Source organism: Tamandua tetradactyla, chromosome 13 (genome assembly GCF_023851605.1).
Source record: "Tamandua tetradactyla isolate mTamTet1 chromosome 13, mTamTet1.pri, whole genome shotgun sequence".
NCBI lineage: Eukaryota > Metazoa > Chordata > Mammalia > Pilosa > Myrmecophagidae > Tamandua > Tamandua tetradactyla.
This window is the reverse complement of record NC_135339.1, coordinates 1,483,812-1,508,463: the sequence shown is the minus strand read 5'-3', so window position 1 is coordinate 1,508,463 and position 24,652 is coordinate 1,483,812. Positions and strand designations below refer to the sequence as shown.

Genomic DNA, 24,652 nt, shown 5'->3' with positions numbered 1-24,652 from the left:
ACAAACAAGCAAGCAAACAAAAAAGCAAGCAAAATACACGAAAATTCAACAGATGGTGCTGCAATAATGGGATATTCACATAGAAAAAGAATGAAATGTGACCTCTGCAATACAACATACAAAAAAAGAGGTAAGATGTAGATTCAAGAATATGCAGATCTGAAAAATAAAAACCAAAGAACAAGATGGTAGATTCAAGAAATGTCTTTACAGTAATAAACTTATTAAGGGACTAAATCACCAATTAAAAGATCTAGATTGGCAGAATGAATTAAGAAATATGATCCATCTTCATGCTGCTTACAAAAGAGTCAACTTAGACCCAAGGATATGAATAGATTGAAAGTGCAAGGATGGAAAAAGAGGTTCCATGTAAGCTATAATCAAAAGACAGCAGGAGTAGCTATACTAATTTCAGAAATCAGCTATACTGATTTCAGACAAAATAGACTTTAAATGTAAAGATGCCACAAGAGACATGGAAGAACACTACATATTAACAAAAGGGATACTTCACCAAGAAGAATATCAATCATAAATGTCGATGCTCCCAATCAAGGAGCTCTAAAGTACATGAGGCAAATATTAGCTAAATTGAAGGGAGCAATAGACATTTCAACAATAATACCAGAAGACTTCACTACAACACTTTCCTCTACAGATGGAACAACTATACAGAGGATTAACAAGGAAATGGAGAACTTAAACCAATTGATAAATTATACCTAACAAACATATATAGATTATTACAGCCCCAACACCAGGATATGCACTCTTCTCTAGTGCTCATGGAATATTCTCCAGGATAGATCATATCCTGGGGCATAAAACTGGTCTTTATAAATTTATGAAGCTTGAAATTATTCAAAGCAGTTTCTCTGATTACGATGGAATGAAGCCGGAAATCACTAACCACCAAAGAACCAGAACTTTCCCAAATATATGGGGATTAACTAATGCACTCTTAAATGATCAAAGAATTATACACCATGATCATGTTGGATTATACCAGGAATACAAGGATGGTTCAGTGCAAGAAAATTAATCAATGTAATACACCACATTGACAAATCAAAAGAGAAAAATCACACGATCATCTCAATTGATGCTGAAAAAGCTTTTACAGAATTCAGCATCCTCGTCTGATAAAAACACTGCAAAGGTAAGAATCAAAGAAAACTTCCTCAATATGATAAAGGGCATATATTGAAAAAATCCAAAGCCAGCATCATACTGAATGCAGAGAGACTGAAAGTATTTCTCTTAAGATCAAGAATAAGGCAAGGACATCCTCTGTCACCACTATCATTCAACATTTTACCATAAGTTCTAGCTAGAGCAATCAGGTAGAAAAAAGAAGTAAAAGGCATCCAAATCAGAAAGGAAGAAATAAAACTTTCATTATTTGTAGATGGCATGATACTTTACTTGGAAAACCTTCAGAAATCTATGACACAACTTCTTGAGCTATAAACAAATTCAGCAAAGTTATGGGGTACAAGATTAATGTTCAAAAATCAGTAATGGTTCTATACACAAGCAATGACTGAACTGAGGAGAGAATCAAGGAAAAAATTCCATTCAAAATAGCAACTAAAAGAATCAAGTACCTAGGAATGAACTTGACCAGGCATGTAAAGAACCTGAATACAGAAAACTACATAACATTTTTAAAAGAATTGAAAGAAGTGGAAAGACATTCCCTGCTCCTGGATAGGAAGGTTAAATGTAGTTAAGGTATCAAATCTACCAAAATTGATTTACAGATTCAATGCACTACCAATCAAATTTCAACAACATACTTTGAAGACTTGGAAAAGTTAGCTATCAAATTCATTTGGAAGGGAAAGAGACCTTGAATAGCTAAAATTATCTCAATAAGGAAGAATTAAGTGGAAGGAATAGCACTTCCTGATTCGAAAGTTAATTACAAAGCCACAGTGGTCAAAACAGCATGGTACTGGCACAAAAGTAAAAGTATTGACCAGTGGAATGAAATTGAGAGTGCAGAGATAGGCCAACAAATATACGGCCGATTGATCTTCAACAAGTTTCCCAAATTCACTGACCTGAGACAGAATTATCTTTTCAATAAACGGGCATGTGAGAACTGGATATCAATAGCCAAAAGAATGAAAGAGGACCCTTACCTTACACCCTATACAAAATTTAACTCAAAGTGGACTAAAGATATAAAGAGTCAGTACCATAAAACTCTTAGAAGAGAATATAGGGAAACATCCTTAAGACATGTAATAGGTAGTAGCTTCCTAAAATTTACACCCAAAGCACAAGCAAGGAAAGAAAAAATAGATCATGGGAACTCCTCTAAATCAAATGCTCCTGTGACTCAAAATATTTTGTCAAAAACGTGAAGAGGCAGCCAACTCAATAGGAGAAAGTATTTGGAAACCATGTATTGGATAAGGGTTTGATATCCTGTATACATAAAGAAATCATACAACTCAACAACAAAAGAACAAAGAACTCAATTATAAAATGGACTAAAGATATGAGTAGACATTTTTCTAAAGAGCAAATATAGATGGCTAAAAGCACATGAAGAACTGCTCATTTTAATCAGCTATGAGGGAAATGCAGATCAAGACTACAATGAGATATCACCTTATACCTCTAAGAATGGCTGCTATTAAACAAACAGGAAACCACAAATATTGGAGAGGATGTGGAGAAATTGGAACACTTTTGCACCACTGATGGGAATTTAATAATATATAGCCACTATGGAAGACAATTTGGCAGTTCCTTGGTAAACTGAATATCAAGTTGTCCTATGACTCAGCAATACCACTATTGGTATATAGCCAGAAGAGCTGAAAGCAGTGACATGACAGATATTTGTACATAAGTATTCATGGCAGCATTCTTCACAATTGCTTAAAGATGGAAACAATCCAAGTGACCATCAACAGATGAGTGAATAAACAAAATGTGCGGTATAAGTAAAAAAATGTGGGATATACATACTATGAAATATTATGCACCAGTAAGATGAAATGAAGTGCTGAAGCATGTGCCAAGATGGATGAACCTTGAGGACATAATGCTGAGTGAAACAAACCAGATACAAGAGGACATGCTGTATGATTCTGTTATTATGACCTTGGTAAAGGTAAACTCAGAGGCTTACAGTATATAATATTGGGGACCTGGAGATACATGGATACTAGAAATGGTTAAATGGTTAGCTAATGAGGTTGAACTTAAATGTAAAGGAATGGACAGAAGTGAAGGTAGTTCATTAGTGGGCCAATAATTACTATTGCCATACTGAAGGGAGACATGATTGAGAGGGATTGTAGCCCACTGATTAACACTGCAAATATAAAGAAGTTCTTGCATGAACCACTTCAAGGTACACATTTTGTACAAAAAGTAAATAATAGAGGGATAAAGGGGAAACTACTATTTCAGGCAACAGTCTATATTTAACAGGAAGGCATCAACACTACCGCAGCAATGCCAGAGGTAAATAATTGGGGGAAGGGAAGGACAACTGTTAAGGGGAGGTTTGGATTTTCAATTTGGTGAGGGTGTGTTTATTGGTTATTTTTCTCTTTGGAGCAATGAAAATTGTGTAAAATTGAGAGTGTCCATGATTGTACAACTAAGTAAGGATAGTGTGAAATAGGGATGGTTGACTGTGGACATAATGTCCAATGGAGGGAGGTGGCTGAAGGATACATTGACTGAAGAGTGGAGTGGTGAGCTGTGGAATGTACATATGATGAAGCATTGTGTGGTTATGGGAACAAGTAGGATTGTGGGGCATGTGGCAGAGTGGGTGAACCTTGGGGACATCATGTGGTGCAAAGTGGGTCAGAATCAGGAGGACAAATATTATATGGTCTCCTTTAGAAGATACTTATAAGATAATTGGGATCTGGATTATGGGTTTTTGTAGTGAATGCATTTAGTCCAGAGCTGTTAATGTTTCTGGATTTTGAGATACTGTGCTCTGTGTGTACGATCTTTTGTCTCCCCGGGGCTTTGGCTGTTTGTGTGGTGCCTGGGGTTCTATAGCTCTGGTAGCTGATGTTGCTACATACAGTGGCTGTTAGGGAAGCCAGGGGAGAGGGGGATCAGGCTTCAGTTGGAGATGGTAACCGGGTCAGTCAAGTCAGGACTGAGATGGATCAGAGTACAGGGGTAGGAAGATATTGTCAGTATTTTGGAACTTCATCTGCTGTGTGAGACCAAAGGAAGAGAGGTTTGGTTGTCCAAAACCTAGATTTCCTGTAGCACATAATCTAACTGAACCCCTCTGGATGGCTTATTTAAGTAACCCAAACACATGGAGCCCAGGATGTGAGTGAAGGTGTGTTATTCTGAGTAGCTTGGTATGGTGTCTGGGTGCATCCCAGAGTATGTTGGTTGAATAATTGAAGTGTTTGTAGCATCCCATGAAGGGTGGGAGAAAAGATATAGGACTGTTAAGCTGTACTAACAGGGAAAACCCTGGTACTGTCTCAAATACTGAGAACTCCGAGGTGAATAGGCCAGACCTTTGAACTTGGGATTTGCTCTTGTGCCTGTTTCTGTGGCAGAGAAGCTGGGTCTGGCTGTAGTTGTGCCTGGAGTTGCTTCTGGATGCCTCTTCTGTTTCTCAGATGTGGCCTCTCACTCTCTGGGCCCAGCTTTGTGGGTGAGATCATTGCCCAACCTGTCATGGGACATGGCATCCAGGTGTGGGGTTCTCCCTGGTGGCTTGAGGCATAGATACCAAGGTGGAACTGGCCCTGGCACTGTGGGATCAATGGCACTTTCTTGACCAAAGGGAGGAAATGAAATGTAACAGAGTGATATAAATGCCTAGGGGAGTTCAGGTAGAGTTGAGGGGGCTGTTATGGGGGCTACTCTTTTGCTAGCTTCAGTTAGATATTGCTAATTACCAGAGTTTTCCAAACCCCAACCAAAACCATTTTTCAGAACCCTAAAGAACACCGAGGGGGTTATCTGAGATTCTACAAACGTTTCATGCACTGAGGTTCCTTGGCAGAACATTAATTAGTTCCTTCCCTGCTGCCCCATTATTATCGACAGCCCTTTCCAATGTGCAAAAGTTAGAATGGTCATAGTCTAAATAACCCTGAATATTGGGAGAAGGATTAAAGGAGAAGGAAGAGTTATAACAGAGAAGACAGGACTTAGCAAATGAGTATGACAGCTGAATTATTATATTAATGTTTACCAAACTCTGAAATCTGTTCTATAATTACTTGTTACACTGTATGTTGAAACGTATTGCTTTTTTTGTATATATGTTATATTTCACAATAAAAATGTTGAAAAAAGGAATTCAAAGAAGATTTAAGTAAATTGAAAGAGATTTCATGTTCATGGATTGGAAGACTAAATATCATTAAAAGGTAAATACTACCCAGATCCTCCTGGATCTGAACTCATCCCTGCTTCACCTCTACTGTTCTGGCCCTGGTCCAGTTATTCACCATCCTCAGCCTCCAGTGACTATCATAGTCTTCACCTGATCTCTCTGTTTTTTTTTTCCCACATTGCTATCGCTGGCATTTTAAATTAAAATCTCTATTGTGGTGACAGTGCACTCAGTCATCTGGCCCACGAGAGCCTTTACTGTCTCACTCGGGTCAACCTTCAACTGCATTCCAGCCACTCTGGTCTCTGGCTGGTCCTCGCACCCATCATGCTGATTGTGTCTGCTTAGGGCTGTCACCTGTCCTGGCCACTCATCCTTCAGTGCTGCCCCAGGTTCCCTCATTGCTCAGGTGTTTCCTCCTCAGAGGCCTTCCCTGACTTCTCTTTCCAAGAGGCTGTTTTCCCCACATCAATTACTTTGTATCCTTCCCATCTCATACTTCTCCATCAGCCCTATCATCTCCTAACATACTATGTATTCTGTTTAATTTCTTTTAGAATCTTTCTTTCTCTCCTAAAACACCAGTTTCCTAGGAACAGGGACTTTCTTTTCCACATATTAGTGTATCAAAATGTCTAAAATCAGTTTCCTTTCTGTATTTTGAGGAGAATCATGATGCTTTACTAGTCAATTATCTCAGATATTTGGATTCCCCAGTTACTCAGAGTGTCACTTGCTGCTTTACTCCATCATTATTAATTATGTCCAGTTTGTGCTCTCTACCATAGGGACATTATTTATGACTAAAACTACTTATTTTAGGGAAGCCTACTATGTACTGGGAGAGGAGCTCCTTGCTGCTCCCTCAGCTTTCCTTTGAGGTGTGTCCATAGGTGACTAAGAAAGGGATCAGTGGTGGAGTGTGCTACTTCCTGCTATGTTCAAGACAGATTTTTCCTCCTGAGAAAACTCATATTGTAGCACATTTGCACTGAAATAAAAATATCTCCATGTAAACTTATCACTTTAATTTTCATCTTTTTTAATTTTAGAATATAACATTACATTATATAAGTTCTTCATTGGTACAACATTCCTCAAGAAAAGATTTTTACCCCTAGTTTTTTATTTTTATTTTTCAATGATACATACATAATTAAAAAGCTTAATTTTATTTATGACTTCAGACTGCTGGGAATATACTCTTGCAAATGAATATTGCTTTGACCCTTAAAAGTCTCATTGCTAAACTGCAAATATGTTCAAATTACACTTATATATAATATATTGAGGGCAAAGTTTTAACATATGTATGCATAAAATATGAACAAATAATAAATAAACACCTATAAACATGTTAATATGTGTCTAAATAATATATTAAATATATGAATAATTTTTTAAGTAGTAGCAGCTGTGTTCATGTTCAGTGATTTTCTGTATAGAGAAAGCCCCATATTTCTGGATGTGTTCCTGAAAGTCTAATAATCTGTGTGATTGAAGGTGGAACTGTCAATGGAGGATATCACTTGTGTGTCTAGGAGGTGAAGAAAGAAGCACTCCAGCACATGGGGATGATTCTGTTGAATCCACTGGCCTCGGTGACTCTCAGAAGGATGCTGGGGTGCGTGAATGCAGACATGTGGTTTAGGAGGCCTGAGTGGAGCAGAAGGTCAGTGCTTTTTAAAGATCCAGTCCCACTGCTGGAGGACAGACTATCAGGCTGTGTGAGGTGGCCACACTCTGGGTTTTGAAAAGTGCCTTGTGCTATACTGGTTCTCATGATCTCTTCTTGGGATTCCAGTGTTTTCAACATTTCTACTATGTCACTTTGTTTGGAACCTTTGGGTCTTTCTTCCTTTAGTTTTAGGATAAACAGGGTTAGTTCCTCCCCCAGCATTGCTCTCGTTGTCTTTGCCTTTCTGTAGGTGTCGGGAAGACCGCGCATATTTAAAGTCACTTTCTGTAGACTGGCCTTCCCTAAAGGTGACGCAGTCTCTGCATGCCTCTTCTGTGCAGCACTCAACTTGGCAAGGCTTTGACATTTCTTATCAGTCAGTGCAGTCAGTGTGTCTGCAAGCTGCTTTTAACATCTTAAATAGAGTTGACTTCTAACAGACTGTGCTGGTCAAAACAACAATGAGACCCACTAAAAAGCCAAGGAATGGTGGACACACTAATGATTTCCACTGAAGGGTGTGGAATGTGAGGTCTGGACTTATGTCATTGGGCAGCAGCTCCATCATACTCTCTCACAATTTCCCAAGGATCATCCAAAAGATAATCTCCAAAGATGCTTACTGCCCCTCCATGGCACTGAGGCCATCACAGGATTCTTCTCAGTAACTGTGGATCCACCAGCCTACCACAAACCCACAGAATCTCCCCACATTCTGCCTGGAAGCCACCAGCAACTGATGGTCCTGACTCATCATCAGTGATGTGGTTAGTGGGGGGAAGATTCTGAAAATAAAATGTTTCTCCCCATAATATCCTCAGAATCATTTTGCTTTCCTTCTATGCTTTTATAATTGATGTAAAATTAAAACACAATGAAATTGATATTAACTAAATGATTCATTACATTTTTTCAAACTTTCATCCCTGTCCCCTACAGTGTCCTACAACCCCATCAAGATTTGAATCATTTCTCTTAATCTAGAAAATAACTGCTTACATTTCCATCAATTACCCACCTTCTACCATATTCACCTCTTTTCTAAATTTCTATAATTATACATCAGTATTGCTAAATCTTCAAAATCATAAAAATGAAATAAAGCAGAATTTATCCTTTGATACCCACATCTTTAATCCATGTCTTGTGGGGATGAGCAGTATCTTGGCTTTTATCATTGAGTCTTTGGTCACTCAGTTTTCCCCCTGATAGATACTTGGGATCCTCAAGTTTAGGGTATTATGAGTTAAGTTATGAAAAGTATCCATGTACATGTTGTTTATGAAATTGTAACCAATAAGTTAGGATTTAAGGGATGATTTTGATTATTAAATCATTATATAGATATTCCTTTTAGCTTTTTGGTATATTGGAGTAGACAAAGGAAAACTCCTAAAATCTCTAAATTGTAATTCAACTGCCTTCATCTCTGATAATGGTTATATAGCCCTTATCTTCTGCCTTGTGATTGTAAAAACCTTGTGACTAACCTTCATCTGTACCACGTTGTTCAGTTTTCAACTTTAGAGTCTTATAGTTGCTAAAGACATTCTCTAATATTTATTAATGAATAGTTTTGGGTCAGCCCAGAACTAACCCACTCAAAATCTAAATTTATCTTGGTTAGACTGGATCTAACCAAAGAGGCTCCTACCTGACATGAGCAGTAGCTTAGACTTTAACCTACAAGTTACCTATACCTCATTCTGCCATTTTCTTTAATACATTCTGTGACTAAGCATGTAATCAATCTATACATGCTCAATAATCAGATCACCTCTAATTGTGTCATCTGGGGCCATTGTGCTCATTATTTTAAACCCTACCCATCATTTCCCTAGTAAAACTATCTGAGTTACTGTAGTTTGGGGAGACAGATTTTGAGCTGCTAGGTCATCTGCTCTCCTACTATGTGCCTAGTAACAAACTCTTCCTTTAAAACTGCAGTGTCACAGGAATTGGTTATTAAGTTTGTCATGCAAAAACATCCACAGCTTTTGTCCAGTAACATAAGGATTTGTTTTAAATTTCTGTTGGTTAGAGAAAAGGAGTTTAATCACAAATAAGGTATTTGTTAAATTTTTTTATTCATGTGCACAGGAAGAACAGGGAGTCTTATTGCCCACAGGGCTATACCTCTCTTACACAGAAAATGAGTTCCCACCCAAGTGAACCACGCACATTGATAAATAATAGGTGGGCAAATTGGAAGTCTTAAGGGAAATTCCTATATTTAAATTAACTGAAATGAAAACCCAACATATCAAATCATGTGGAAACAGCTAAAATAGCCCTAGAGAGAGATTTATAGAATGCAAGTTGTATATTAGGAACAAAAAAAGATCTAAAAATAGTCAGGTAAAGCTTTCACTTTTAAAAAAACAAAGTATAGAAAACTCAAACAAAAGAATAAATGAAGAAGGAAATATCAAAGCTTAGAGTAGTAATCAAACAAATTGAAACCACTAAACCAAGGGAGAAAATAGATGAAATCAACAGCTTGCTCTTTGAAGACATTAATTACATTGATAAAGCAATGGCCAGGATAACAAAGAATAAAAGAGGCAAGGCACATGTACTAATATCAGATATGAAAGGAGGGCCATCCAATCTCATTGCATAAGCATTAAAATAACAGCAAGAGATTTCTATGAACAGCTCTATTCCACAATGTATTAAAGAAACTGAATTCATAGTTAATAAACTCTCCCCAAATTAAAGTCTTAAGCAGAATGGTTGTGCTGGCATAATCTATGAAAGCTTTAAGGAAGAAATAAAGCCATTCTATTTCTTTTGTAAAATAGATCCTAGTTCTAAAACCAGGGAATGACAATATAAGAACAGAAAAGTACAGCTCAATATTCCAAGACCATCCAGTGGGGAAAAGAATTCAACAAATGGTGATGGGACACCTGGATAGCCACATGGAAGAAAATAAAATTGGACACTAACCTCAGAGCATGTAAAAAAACACAACTCAAAATGTATCAGAGACATACTTGTATGAGCAAAAACTAAAACTTCAGAGTAAATCTTCATGATCTTGGATTTAGCAAAGGACTCTTAGAGATGACACCAAAATCATGACATAAAAAAGAAAAATAGATAAATTGGAACTAATAACAATTTAAACACTGTTCAAAGAATACCATTCAATAAATTAAACAATTAGCACACAGAATGGGAGGATATATTTGTAGCCCATATATCTGATAACAGACTTGTATTTAGGATACATAAGTAATGTTACAAATCAATAATGAAAAGAAAAATAGCCATTTTTTAATGGGCAATGGACCTTAACAGACACATGCCTCAATGTGCATGAACCTGGAAAACATTGTGCTATGTGAAAGAAGCCAGTCAAAACCAGACACATGTTATATGTTTTATTTATAAATTTCTGAACAGGAAAATCTGCAGAAACAAATTAGACTAGTGCTTGTTTAGGCTGTCAGCACATGGGGGATAGAAGGTTGATAATAAAGAGTCCAAGGTGTCTTTTGGAGATCAGGAATTTATTTTAATGTTGGGTATTGTGATGTATGGTATGAAGAATTCAAAACAAGCATTCAAATAAATGTTTTATAATAATTGGAAAAATTATAGGTTATACAAAATCCATGCATAAAATACAGGGTACCATATAAAACTCATCACTGATTATTAGGGTGGAAATTTTCTACCATTCAGGAAAGAAAATTTTCATAATTATATTGTTAATTATAGTCCATTGCTTATACTGTTGTATAATCCTAGGTTATTTTGAAAATTTTATTCTAGTAACACATTCACAACCTAATATATTCCCTTTTAAACATATTCAAATATATAATTCAGTGAGGTTACTTAGGTTCAAGATGTTGTGCTACCATCACTATCGTCCATTACCAAAACTTTGTGATCAGTCCAAAAAGAAACTCTTCACACTTTAGCTATTAAGTCCTTATTTGTAACCCCTATCCAAGGAAACCTGTGTTCTGGAATCTGACTTTATGAGTTTACTTGTGCTAATTATTTCATATCACTGAAGCCAAACAAAACTTGTATTTTAGTGTTTGCTTACTTAAAATGTTATCTTCAAGGCTTGTTGATGTTGCATCTTCATTGTATCACAACTTCATTCCTTTTTGTGGTTGATAATATCCTATTCTATTAGCAGATATATACACACATTTATATCCATTTATATCACATCAGTTGATAGACAACTTGTCTGCTTCCAGTTTTTGAAAATTGTGAGTAAATCTGTTACAAACCTTTCTGTGCAAATATCTATTCAAGTTCCTGCTTTCAAATATTGTGGGTTTTTACTTAGAAGTGGAATTGCAGGATCATAATTCTAAATCACAATTCTGAACTGAAGTTTCTGAGGAATGGCCAAATTGTCTTCAATCTGGGCTGTATCAATTTACATTCCCACCAACAAACAACATTTGTTCCTGTTTGTTCATTCTTCAACAACTCTTGCAATTTTCCATTTTTAATGGTAGCCATTGTAGGGGATGTGGAATGGTATTTCATTGAGGTTTTGATTTACATTTCACTAAATACCTAGTGATATTGAGCAAAGCTTCAATTTTGTGCTTTGTTGGCCAAGTGTATATATTCTTCATAGAGATGTCAAGTTAATTCTTTTGCCCATTTTTTTAATAAGTGGTTTTTCTTTTCCTTGGGGAGGTGTAGGGATTCTTCGTGAATTTGGATACTAAGCATTTATCAAGCATGTGCTTTTCAAATATTTCTGCTATTGAATAACAAATTCCTTTGAGTTTCAAAAGTTTTCAATTTTGATGAGGTTCCAAGTTATCTAATTTTTATTTTGTTGCTTGTGCTTTGAGTGTGAAATCTAAGAAGTCATTGCCTAACCTAAGATTCTGAAGATGCCTCCTGATATTTTTTACTAGAGGACTATATTTTTAGGTCTGTGATCCATTTTGAATTGAATTTTGTGTAAGGTGAGAGCAGGTGTCCTCCTCCATTCATTTGCACATGGAAATCTAGATATCCCTGTGGTGGTAGAGAGTATTCCTTTCCCATTGAGTGGACCTGGTGCTAGGCAAAAATTGTAAATCGGGACTTCCGGAGAAGATGGCGGCTTAGTAAGACGCGTGGGTCTTAGTTCCTCCTCCAGAAAAGCAACTAAAGAAACAGAAACAATACGAAACAGCTCCCGGAGTCACGACAGAGACCAAAAAAGACAGCGTACCCCATTCTGGAACGGCTGAACGGGTAGGGAGAATCCGCTGCTGTGAGATACCCGAGGGGTGCACGTTTTCCCGTTTGGGGTGGCTGGCGTCTGGGGTCCCCTCCACGCACGTGGCTCCCCGGTCTGACTGGGAACATTGGATAGCGGGGCCCTCCCGTCACGCTTGGCGTCTCGGGCCAGCTGGGCAATTTGGACCGGCACTCCCCCAAGCCACGGCCAGCGACCCCCGCCTCCACGCGCGGTTTCCCGGGCCGACTGCCCTGCAGACAGACGACCGCCACGAGCGCCACCTACTGGGCAGGAAAAGAAAAACAGAGCCCAGAGATTCCACAGAAAAACCTTTCAACCAGCCGGGTCCCACACCCAGGGAGATCTAATCAAATGCCCAGACACCAGCAGAAAATAATGGATGACGCTCGGAAAATTGAAGATATGGCCCAATCAAAGGAACAAACCAATAGTTCAAATGAGATACAGGAGCTGAGACAACTAATGCTGAATATACGAACAGAAATGGAAAAACTCTTCAAAAACCAAATCAATAAATTGAGGGAGGACATGAAGAAGATATGGGCTGAACAAAAAGAAGAAATAGAAAATCTGAAAAAACAAATCACAGAACTTGTGGGAGTGAAGGACAAAGAAGAAAAAATGGAAAAAACAATGGATACCTACAATGGTAGATCTAAAGAGACAGAAGCTACAATTAGTGAACTGGAGGAACAACTGAATTCCAAAAAGAAACAGAAACTATAGGGAAAAGAATGGAAAAACTTGAGCAGGGAATCAGGGAACTGAATGACAATATGAAGCGCACAAATATACGTGTTGTGGGTGTCCCAGAAGGAGAAGAGAAGGGAAAAGGAGGAGAAAAACTAATGGAAGAAATTATCACTGAAAATTTCCCAACTCTTATGAAAGACCTAAATATACAGATCCAAGAAGTGCAGCACACCCCAAAGAGAATAGACCCAAATAGGCGTTCTCCAAGACATTTACTAGTTAGAATGTCAGAGGTCAAAGAGAAAGAGAGGATCTTGAAAGCAGCAAGAGAAAAACAATCTGTCACATACAAGGGAAACCCAATAAGACTATGTGTAGATTTCTCAGCAGAAACCATGGAAGCTAGAAGACAGTGGGATGATATATTTAAATCACTAAAAGAGAAAAACTGCCAACCAAGACTCCTATATCCAGCAAAATTGTCCTTCAAAAATGAAGGAGAAATTAAAGCATTTATAGACAAAAAGTCACTGAGAGAATTTGTGACCAAGAGACCAGCTCTGCAAGAAATACTAAAGGGAGCACTAGAGTCAGATACGAAAAGACAGAAGAGAGAGGTATGGAGTAAAGTGTAGAAAGAAGGAAAATCAGATATGATATATATAATACAAAAGCCAAAATGGTAGAGGAAAATATTATCCAAACAGTAATAACACTAAAAGTTAATGGACTGAATTTCCCAATCAAAAGACATAGAATGGCAGAATGGATTACGACCCAGCAATACCACTGCTAGGTATCTACTCAAAGGACTTAAGGGCAAAGACACAGACGGACATTTGCACACCAGTGTTTATAGCAGCATTATCTACAATTTCAAAGAGATGGAAACAGCCAAAATGCCCATCAACAGACGAGTGGCTAAACAAACTGTGGTGTATACCTACGATGGAATATTATGCAGCTTTAAGACAGACTAAACTTATGAAGCATGTAATAACATAGATGGACCTAGAGAACATTATGCTGAGTGAGTCTAGCCAAAAACTAAAGGACAAATACTGTAAGGTCCCACTGATGTGAACCGACATTCGAGAATCAGCTTGGAATATATCATTGGTAACAGAGACCAGCAGGAGTTAGAAACAGGGTAAGATAATGGGTAATTGGAGCTGAAGGGATACAGACTGTGCAACAGGACTAAATACAAAAACTCAAAAATGGACAGCACAATAATACCTAAGTGTAATGTAACTAGGTTGGAACACTGAATGAAGCTGCACCTGAAATATGGTTTTTTGTTTGTTTGTTTGTGTGTTTGTATCTTTTGTTTTTGTTTTTTTTCTTTTTCCTTTTTATATATATATATTATTAGTATTATTATTTTAATTCTCTTCTCTTTATTAACATTCTATATCTTTTTCTGCTGTTTTTCTAGTTCTTTTCCTAAATCGATGCAAATGTACTAAGAAATGATGATCATACATCTATGTGATGATACTAAGAATTACTGAGTGCATGTGTAGAATGGAATGATTTCTAAATGTTGTGTTAATTTCTTTTCTTTTTTTTGATTAATAAAAAAATTAAAAAAAAATTGTAAATGGGAGGGTTGATGTCTGAGCTCTAAATTTGATTCCATTTGTCTATATGTGTGTCCCACTGCCTGTACCATGTTGTTTTGATTACTACAGCTTTATAATAACTTTTAAGATTGGGAAGTATGAATCATCCAAATTCAATCTTCTTTTTCATGATGACATTGTCTATTCTGGGCCCCTTACCCTTCCATATAAGTTTGATATGACTGGCTTTTCCATTTCTGTAAATAAGGCTGTTAGACATTTGATTGAGATTACACTGAATCTATAAACCGTGTTGGTTAGTGCTGACATCACAACAATATACTCTCCTAATCCATGAACCTGGAATATCTTTCTATTTATAGAGGTCTTCTGTGATTCCTCTTAGCAGTGTCTTGTAGTTTTGTATATAGACTCTTTATATTATTGGCTAGGCTTTATTCACAGATATTTATTTACTAATGTGAAGTGATGTTAATCCAGATATGTTTTTCAGATTGTACATTACTAGTATACAGAAACAATATTGACTTGCAACCACTGATCTTGTACCATGCCACTTTGCTAAATTCATTTATTAGTTCCAGTAGTTTTGCAGTGGATTTTTCAGGATTTACTATATATAGGATAATGTCATCTAAAAATGGGAAAAATTTTACCCCTTCTTTTCCAATATCGATGCCTTTTAATTCTTTCTCTTTATTATTTATTATTTATTATTATTGACTTCTAGCTTCATTTGATTGGGTTTGGAGAAGAATATAGTATGATTACAGTATTTTTAATTTTTTTGAGAATTTTGTTGACTAATATGAGTCAACCCATACCTGACTGTCCTAGAGCAAGACAGATCGAATCTAAGTTGGCCCACCTGACATGTGCAGTAGACTTAAACTTATGTAAACCAAGTATGTAACCAATCTTGTATTCTCAGTATTTATCTTCAGCCTGCTTGCCTTTGTTTGAATGATAAAAAACACTGGAAGTTTTTCCAATTCTGGGAGACACATTTATGGCTCTAGGCCTTCTAATTTCCTTGCTTTGTTTCTGAAAATACATTCTATCTCTCTCAGAAAACACAGTGTTACATAATTGTCTCTTCTGTGTTCATCATGCAGAGAGCCCCTGCATTGACCAGTAACAATGATGGAAAGAAGTATATCATGCACATAGCAACAAAAATATGATCTGGCATAGTTATACTAATATAGGATGAAACAGACCTTATATGTAAACCATTATAGGAGATAGAGAAGGGCACAACATATTAATAAAATGGGTGTGTGTGCAAGGGTAGTTCAGTAGCAGAATTCTTGCCTGCCATGCGGGAGACCTGGGTTGGATTCCTGGTCCATGCACTTCCCAAAAACAAACAAGCAAAACAAACAAAACATTCAACAAATGGTTCTGCAGTAATGGGATACTGACAAGGAAAAGTAATGAAATGTGGCCCCGCCATACAGCACACACAAAAATGGAGGGATTGTCACCAAGAAGAAATAACAGTCATAAATATTTATGTTCCTGACCAAGTGATCCAAACTAAATAGTGTAAACACAGGCAAACCTGAAGACAGAAATAGATATCTCTATAATAATAGTTGGAGAACTCAAAACACAACTCTCAATAGATGGGTTATCTAGATGGAAGATCAATAATGAAACAGAATTTGAATAATATGAGAAATGAACTAGACCTAACAGATATATACAGAATGTTGCTCACCAAAACAGGATATACATTCTTCTCAAGTGCACATGGATCATTTTTCAGTACCGACTCATGTTGGGTCACAAGGTAAGTCTTAAAAAATTTTGAAAGATCAAGATGGGAAAGCACTTTCTCTGACCTCAATGGGAATGTTTCTTGAAATCAGGAACAGGCACGAATAGGAAAATGCACAAATATATGGAGGTTAAACAACACACTCTTAAACAAATGGTGGGTCATAGAAGAAATTGCAAGAGAAATCACTAAATATCTTCAAGATGAATGAAAACAAGGCCAAATATTGTATGGCCTCATTTCAAAAATGCTTATAAAAAATTAGTGCCTAGATTATAAACTCTTACAACAGTCACATTTATTCCTAAGTTTTTTTTTGTTATTTAAAATCTGAGGGTCTGTGCTTTGTTGGGAACCTGGTAGTTCCCAAGAATTTTGGGGTATTTGTGTGACGTGTGAGGTTCAGAGTTAGAGCTCTGTGGCTATGAAAGTCAAAATTATCCCATACAGCAATTCCTGTTTTAAAAAAACTGAAAAAGGTAACAGAGTTCAATTAGAGATATGAAGCTCATCAGTGTAGGACTAAGGTATAGACTAAAGGGTAAAGATGATATTGATTGCATTTTAAAACTTCAACTTCTCTATTTGTTTATTTGGTGCACATTTCATATTTTCAGTAGAACACTATCTAATCTAACATGTATAGTCAGCTTATTCAAACACCATAATTACATGGAACCTTGAATAGGGAATGCGATCTCGTTGACTTAAACAGGTTGATGTGATGTCCTGACAAATGCCAGAGTATTCTGAGCAGAAGATTAAAAAGTATTTGTGAAGTCCCCTTGAAGGACTGACGGAAAGGTGGAAATATTCAAATTTCCCATCTGGGGAAGACCTGATATTCTCACAATCATTGGGAAATGCTACTTTAATGGGCTAGGCCCTTGATCTTGGGGCTTGCCATATGAAACTTACTCTTGCAAAGGAGAAGTTAAGCTTACTTATGATTATACCTAAGAGTCACCCCAGAGAGGTATTATTACTATTATTATTGTATGAATGACTGTAGTAGTCTATCTATTTTAAAAGTTGAATTCATAGTTAGTAAACTGCCCTAAATTAAAGTCCTCACCAGGATAGTTTCAGTGACAAAATCTATGAAAATGTTAAAGAAATAAAACCACTTTTACTTAATATCTTTTAGAAAATAGAAGAAGGGAGAATAATATTATCCTAATACTAACACCAGTCAAAGACAAATCAACAGAAGAAAACTACAGCCCAATATACTTTATGAACAAAGACACAAAAATCTTCAACAAACACAAACAAATCAATCCAGGATTATATCAAAGTGTAATAAACTACAATCAAGTGGGTTTCATTCAACAATTCAAGAATCAGTGATTTTATTATAATGGTGCAATGGCAAATAAATGAAGAAATACAGCCTTTCTGAATCTGACAATGATATTATCAAAGAACCTAAAGCTAACATCATACTTTAATGATGAAAGCCTGAATGCTTTAGATATAAGATCAGGAATAGGGCATTGATGTCCACTGTTGACACATTTATGCAACTTTTACTGGAGGTTTTAGCCCAAGTAATTATGCAAGAAAAAGAAATAAAAGGCATCCATATTTGAAAGGAAAATACACAACTATCTCTACTTGCAGATGACCAGATTATGTATATAGAATATCCTAAGAAATTAACTGAAGAACTATAAAGGAGTTCAGCAAGATTAGAGAATGCAATATCAATAAACAACTAATTTAGTTTCAATTATTTGCTAATGAACAGTCTGAAATTTGTGCAATCTGAAAATTATTCCTTAATAAATGAAAGAAATTTTCATGCATCAAAAGGCTTAGCATTATTAAAATGTCAAACTGTTCTACCAATTTAATGCAATCCCTCTTAGAATTCCTTTGAAAATCTTTGTAGAATTTGGCATACTGATTCTAAAATTCATATGGAATTGCGTGGAACTAGAAATAGCCAAAAGTATTCTGGAAAAGAAGAACAAAGTATAAGGTTCACAACTCCAAAAATCACTACAGAACAACAATACTCAGAACAGTATTGTACTTTTACAAGGATAAACATATTAAAAACTTAGAACCCACCAACAGATAATACAAGACTTTGTACATACGAAAAAAAGAGTAAAAATGATCTTCAATATGCTCAAGGAGATAAAGGAAACCATGAGGAAAACTAAAGGAGATAAGGAGATTGAGGCTATAGATAAATGAAATAGTACTGAGAGCCCAGTTCCATTCCACACACATGTATATAGTCAATTGTCTTTGACAAGGGCACCAAAAACATTCAATTGGAAAAAAAATTAGCTCCTCAAGAAAAGGTGATGAGAGAACTGGATAGCTGCATGCAAAAGAATTAAATATGAATCTTATCTCATGCTGTATAAAAAGTCAATGCAAAATATATCAGACTCCTAAATGTAAGAGCTAAAATTGTAAAACCCTAAAAGAAAACAAAGGAGTAAATCTTCATGACCTTGGTTTTCACAAAGCATTCTTAAAGATGATACAGAAAGTCATAGCAAATAATAAAAGAAAAAAATAGATAAATTGGAATTAATCACAATTTTTAACTCCATGTTTCAAAGAATACCATCAATAAAGTGATTAGCCCGCAGAATTGGAGAAAATATTTGCATATCATATATCAAATAATAGGCTTGTATTTCCAATACATAGATAATGCTCACAACTGAATAATGAAAAGAAAATTATTTTTTAAATTGGCAAAGGATCTGAGCAGATGTTTATCAAAAGAAGATAAAACAAATGGCTGAAAAGCACATGAAAATATGCACTAAGTTAATAATCGGTGAAAGAAAATCAAAGCAACAATGGGATGCCACTTCACAAACACTAGGATGACTAGAATGAAAAGTCAGATTACTGCAAGTGTTGGAGAAGATGTGGAGATACAGGAAGCCTCATACACTGTAGGTGGCAGTGCAATATCGTGTGTTTACATTAGAAACAGTCCGGTATTTCTCAAAGCCTTACCATTTGCTTCAACAATTGCAATTTCACTCCTAGCCAAAAATCATAAAATATATGTTCACACAAGCACTTGTACATGAATGTCCAGAGCAACATTATCGTAGTAGCCATGAGATGGAAAAATCCCAAATTTCTATCCACTGATGAATGCAGAAACTAATGTGGTATATCCTTGCAGGGGAATATTATTTGGCCATAAAAATGAATGTAAAGAAATGAAAGCACTGACACGCTTCCAGTTGAATGTACCTGGAAAACACGCTTCCAGTTGAATGTACCTGTGAAAGAACCCAGCCCCAAAAAATCCACCCTCAAGCCCTGGAGAGCCCCAGGCTGTTGGAGGTCTGAGCCAGGCGGTGCAGAGCGCAGGCACTGGGGGTTGTCCACGTCCGCCATGCTGGGGGAGGACCGGCTGCCTCTCGCTGTCCCTTGAGGTGAGACCCAAGTGCGCCATGCCAATGGCTGCAGGGAAGGTGGTGTGAGCCGCGGTGTTGGGGAGGAGGTGGACTCGAAGATTCTGCCCGGCATGTGGGCTGTGCTGCGGCGTGTGGGCCCAGGAGGAGCAGGAGCAGCTGGAGTGTGAGCCCTTCTGTGGGCTGGATCCTGCCTTCTGCTGCTGCAGTCCGGAGCCCGGGGTGGACCCAGCACAGCTGCCCGGTCGCCTGCTAGGGACGGCAGACCCACCCCGCCCCTGTGGCGCTTGCCTCGTCGCCCTCCACCGCCACCGGAAAATCAGGTAAGTGCTTCAATTTCAAGTGGAAGATGATGGTCTAGAACCATCCAGTGTGGGCATGATGTGTATATGTTGTCGATGTCCCTCAAGCGGAACAGGAGGAGACCTCAAGTTGTGGGAGACCCCAACACTTGGAGTGCCGCATAGGTCACCTATATCTAGACCATGGGTTTGTAGACACTTAGCTTGCTTCCATCTTTTGAAAATTGTGAGTAGTGCCGCAGTGAACACTGGTGTGCCAATATCTCTTTTAAGTCCCTGCTTTCAAATGTTTGGGGTATTTACATAGATGTGGGGTTGCCAGGGCATGGTATAATTCTGTATTCAACATTTTGATGCACCACCAAACAGTCTTGTGCAGGGCCTACACCAATTTACATTCCCACCTGCAGAGAATGGTTATTCATGTTTGCTTGAATCCTCTCCAAAACATATAATTTTCCATTTTTGTATATAGCTGTTCTAGTAGGTGTGAAATTTTATCTCATTGTTGTTTTGATTTGCAGTAAGTGATATTGTGCATCTTTCCATGTGCTCTTTGGCCACTTGTGTATATTCCGTGGGAAAATGTCCAAGTCAAGTCAATTGCCCATTTTTAAACGTATGTGTCTTTTCATTGTTGACTTGTGGGATTTCTTCAGAAGTTGGATGTTAAACCTTTATTGGATATTGGTTTCCAAATGTTTTTCCATATTGAGTAGATTATCTTTCTACTTTCATGATAAATTCCTTTGAGGCACAAAAAGTTTTAATTTTATTGAGGTCCCCAATTATCTGTTTTTTTTCAGATCTTCAACATGCTTCCTTACATTTTCTTCTAGATGATTATTAGTTCTTCTCCTTATGTTTAGGCAGTGATCCATTTTGAATTGATTTTTGCATATGTTGTGAGATAGGGACACACCTTTATTCTTTATAGGCACCCAGTTTTCCTAGTACCAGTTGAGAAAGAATTTTCTTTCTCACATTGAGGGGAGATGAATCCATTTCAAGTATTGTAAATTGATGGGCTGATGTATGAGCTCTCAATTTAATTCCATTAGTTCATTTGTCTGGCCTTATGCCAGTGCCATGTTGTTTTGATTACTAAGGCATTGTAATAAGTTTTAAGACTGGGGAGTGTGAGTCCTCCTACGTCATTCTTCATTTTCATAAGGACCTTAGCTAATCTGGGCTTTTACACTTCCATTAAATTTGATATGATTGGATTCTCCATTTCTGCAAAGAAGGCCATTAGTTTTTCTGACTGTGTAATCTGTAAATCACATCCTGTAGAATGTTGACATCTTAACAACATGGTTATTCATGTTTTCTTGAATCCTCTCCAAAGCATATAATTTTCCAGAATATCTTTCCATTTATTTTGATCTTCTTTGATTTATTTTAGCAATGTCTTGAAGATTTCTGTGTGCCTCTCCTCAATATAATTGTTTAGACTTTTTAAATTTTTTTTATTTTTATTTTTTTATTAATTAAAAAAAATTAACTAACACAACATTTAGAAATCATTCCATTCTACATATGCAATCAGTAATTCTTAATATCATCACATAGATGTATGATCATCATTTCTTAGTACATATGCATCGATTTAGAAAAAGAAATAGCAAGACAACAGAAAAAGAAATAAAATGATAATATAGAGAAAAAATAAAAATAAAAATAAAAAATACAAAAATATATAAGAAAAAAAAAACACCTGTAGCTCAGATGCAGCTTCATTCAGTGTTTTAACATAATTACATTACAATTAGGTAGTATTGTGCTGTCCATTTTTTCTTTTTTTTTTTAGAAATCATACCATTCTACATATGCAATCAGTAATTCTTAACATCATCACATAGATGCATGATCATCATTTCTTAGTACATTTGCATTGGTTTAGAAGAGCTAGCAATATAACCGAAAAAGATACAGAATGTTAATATAGAGAAAAAAAATAAAAGTAATAATAGTAAGAACAAAACAAAACAAAACAAAACAAAACAAAAACCTATAGCTCGGATGCAGCTTAATTCAGTGTTTTAACATGATTAATTTACAATTAGGTATTATTGTGCTGCCCATTTTTGAGTTTTTGTATCTAGTCCTATTGCACAGTCTGTATCCCATCAGCTCCAATTACCCATTACCTTACCCTGTTTCTAACTCCTGCTGAACTCTGTTACCAATGACATATTCCAAGTTTATTCTCGAGTGTCGATTCACATCATTGGGACCATACAGTATTTGTCTTTTAGTTTTTGGCTAGACTCACTCAGCATAATGTTCTCTAGGTCCATCCATGTTATTACATGCTTCATAAGTTTATCCTGCCTTAAAGCTGCATAATATTCCATCATATGTATATACCACAGTTGGTTTAGCCACTCGTCTGTTGATGGACATTTTGGCTGTTTCCATCTCTTTGCAATTGTAAATAACGCTGCTATAAACATTGGTGTGCAAATGTCCGTTTGAGTTTTTGCCCTTAATTCCTTTGAGTAGATTCCCAGCAATGGTATTGCTGGGTCGTATGGCAATTCTATATTCAGCTTTTTGAGGAACCGCCAAACTGCCTTCCACAGTGGTTGCACCCTTTGACATTCCCACCAACAGTGGATAAGTGTGCCTCTTTCTCCGCATCCTCTCCAGCACTTGTCATTTTCTGTTTTGTTGATAATGGCCATTCTGGTGGGTGTGAGATGATATCTCATTGTGGTTTTGATTTGCATTTCTCTAATGGCCGGGGACATTGAGCATCTCTTCATGTGCCTTTTGGCCATTTGTATTTCCTCTTCTGAGAGGTGTCTATTCAAGTCTTTTTCCCATTTTGTAATTGGGTTGGCTGTCTTTTTGTTGTTGAGTTGAACAATCTCATTATAAATTCTGGATACTAGACCTTTATCTGATATGTCGTTTCCAAATATTGATTCCCATTGTGTAGGCTGTCTTTCTACTTTCTTGATGAAGTTCTTTGATGCACAAAAGTGTTTAATTTTGAGGAGTTCCCATTTATTTATTTCCTTCTTCAGTGCTCTTGCTTTAGGTTTAAGGTCCATAAAACTGCCTCCAATTGTAAGATTCATAAGATATCTCCCTACATTTTCCTCTAACTGTTTTATGGTCTTAGACCTAATGTTTAGATCTTTGATCCATTTTGAGTTAACTTTTGTGTAGGGTGTGAGAGATGGGTCTTCTTTCATTCTTTTGCATATGGATATCCAGTTCTCTAGGCACCATTTATTGAAGAGACTGTTCTGTCCCAGGTGAGTTGACTTGACTGCCTTATCAAAGATCAAATGTCCATAGATGAGAGGGTCTATATCTGAGTACTCTATTCGATTCCATTGGTCGATTTATCTATCTTTATGCCAATACCATGCTGTTTTGACCACTGTGGCTTCATAATATGCCTTATAGTCCGGCAGCGCGAGACCTCCAGCTTCGTTTTTTTTTCCTCAAGATGTTTTTAGCAATTCGGGGCACCCTGCCCTTCCAGATAAATTTGCTTATTGGTTTTTCTATTTCTGAAAAATAAGTTGTTGGGATTTTGATTGGTATTGCATTGAATCTGTAAATCAATTTAGGTAGGAATGACATCTTAACTATATTTAGTCTTCCAATCCATGAACACGGTATGCCCTTCCATCTATTTAGGTCTTCTGTGATTTCTTTTAGCAGTTTTTTGTAGTTTTCTTTATATAGGTTTTTTGTCTCTTTAGTTAAATTTATTCCTAGGTATTTTATTCTTTTAGTTGCAATTGTAAATGGGATTCGTTTCTTGATTTCCCCCTCAGCTTGTTCATTACTAGTGTATAGAAATGCTACAGATTTTTGAATGTTGATCTTGTAGCCTGCTACTTTGCTGTACTCATTTATTAGCTCTAGTAGTTTTGTTGTGGATTTTTCCGGGTTTTCGACGTATAGTATCATATCGTCTGCAAACAGTGATAGTTTTACTTCTTCCTTTCCAATTTTGATGCCTTGTATTTCTTTTTCTTGTCTAATTGCTCTGGCTAGAACCTCCAACACAATGTTGAATAATAGTGGTGATAGTGGACATCCTTGTCTTATTCCTGATCATAGGGGGGAAATTTTCAATTTTTCCCCATTGAGGATGATATTAGCTGTGGGTTTTTCATATATTCCCTTTATCATTTTAAGGAAGTTCCCTTGTATTCCTATCCTTTGAAGTGTTTTCAACAGGAAAGGATGTTGAATCTTGTCAAATGCCTTCTCTGCATCAATTGAGATGATCATGTGATTTTTCTGCTTTGATTTGTTGATATGGTGTATTACATTAATTGATTTTCTTATGTTGAACCATCCTTGCATACCTGGGATGAATCCTACTTGGTCATGATGTATAATTCTTTTAATGTGTTGTTGGATATGATTTGCTAGAATTTTATTGAGGATTTTTGCATCTGTATTCATTAGAGAGATTGGCCTGTAGTTTTCTTTTTTTTTGTAATATCTTTGCCTGGTTTTGGTATGAGGGTGATGTTGGCTTCATAGAATGAATTAGGTAGTTTTCCCTCCGCTTCGATTTTTTTGAAGAGTTTGAGGAGAGTTGGTACTAATTCTTTCTGGAATGTTTGATAGAATTCACAT

At 36.6% G+C, this 24,652-nt stretch overlaps 1 long non-coding RNA gene and 1 pseudogene across 2 annotated transcripts in view; one reads left to right on the top strand and one right to left on the bottom strand.

The window, feature by feature from the left end:
- Positions 1–5,758, bottom strand: part of LOC143653451 (ubiquitin carboxyl-terminal hydrolase 48 pseudogene) — a 32,122-nt pseudogene extending 26,364 nt beyond the window's left edge.
- The window catches only part of LOC143653473 (uncharacterized), a 163,416-nt gene that overhangs the window by 46,392 nt on the left and 92,372 nt on the right, over positions 1–24,652 (top strand). The window lies entirely within an intron of this gene.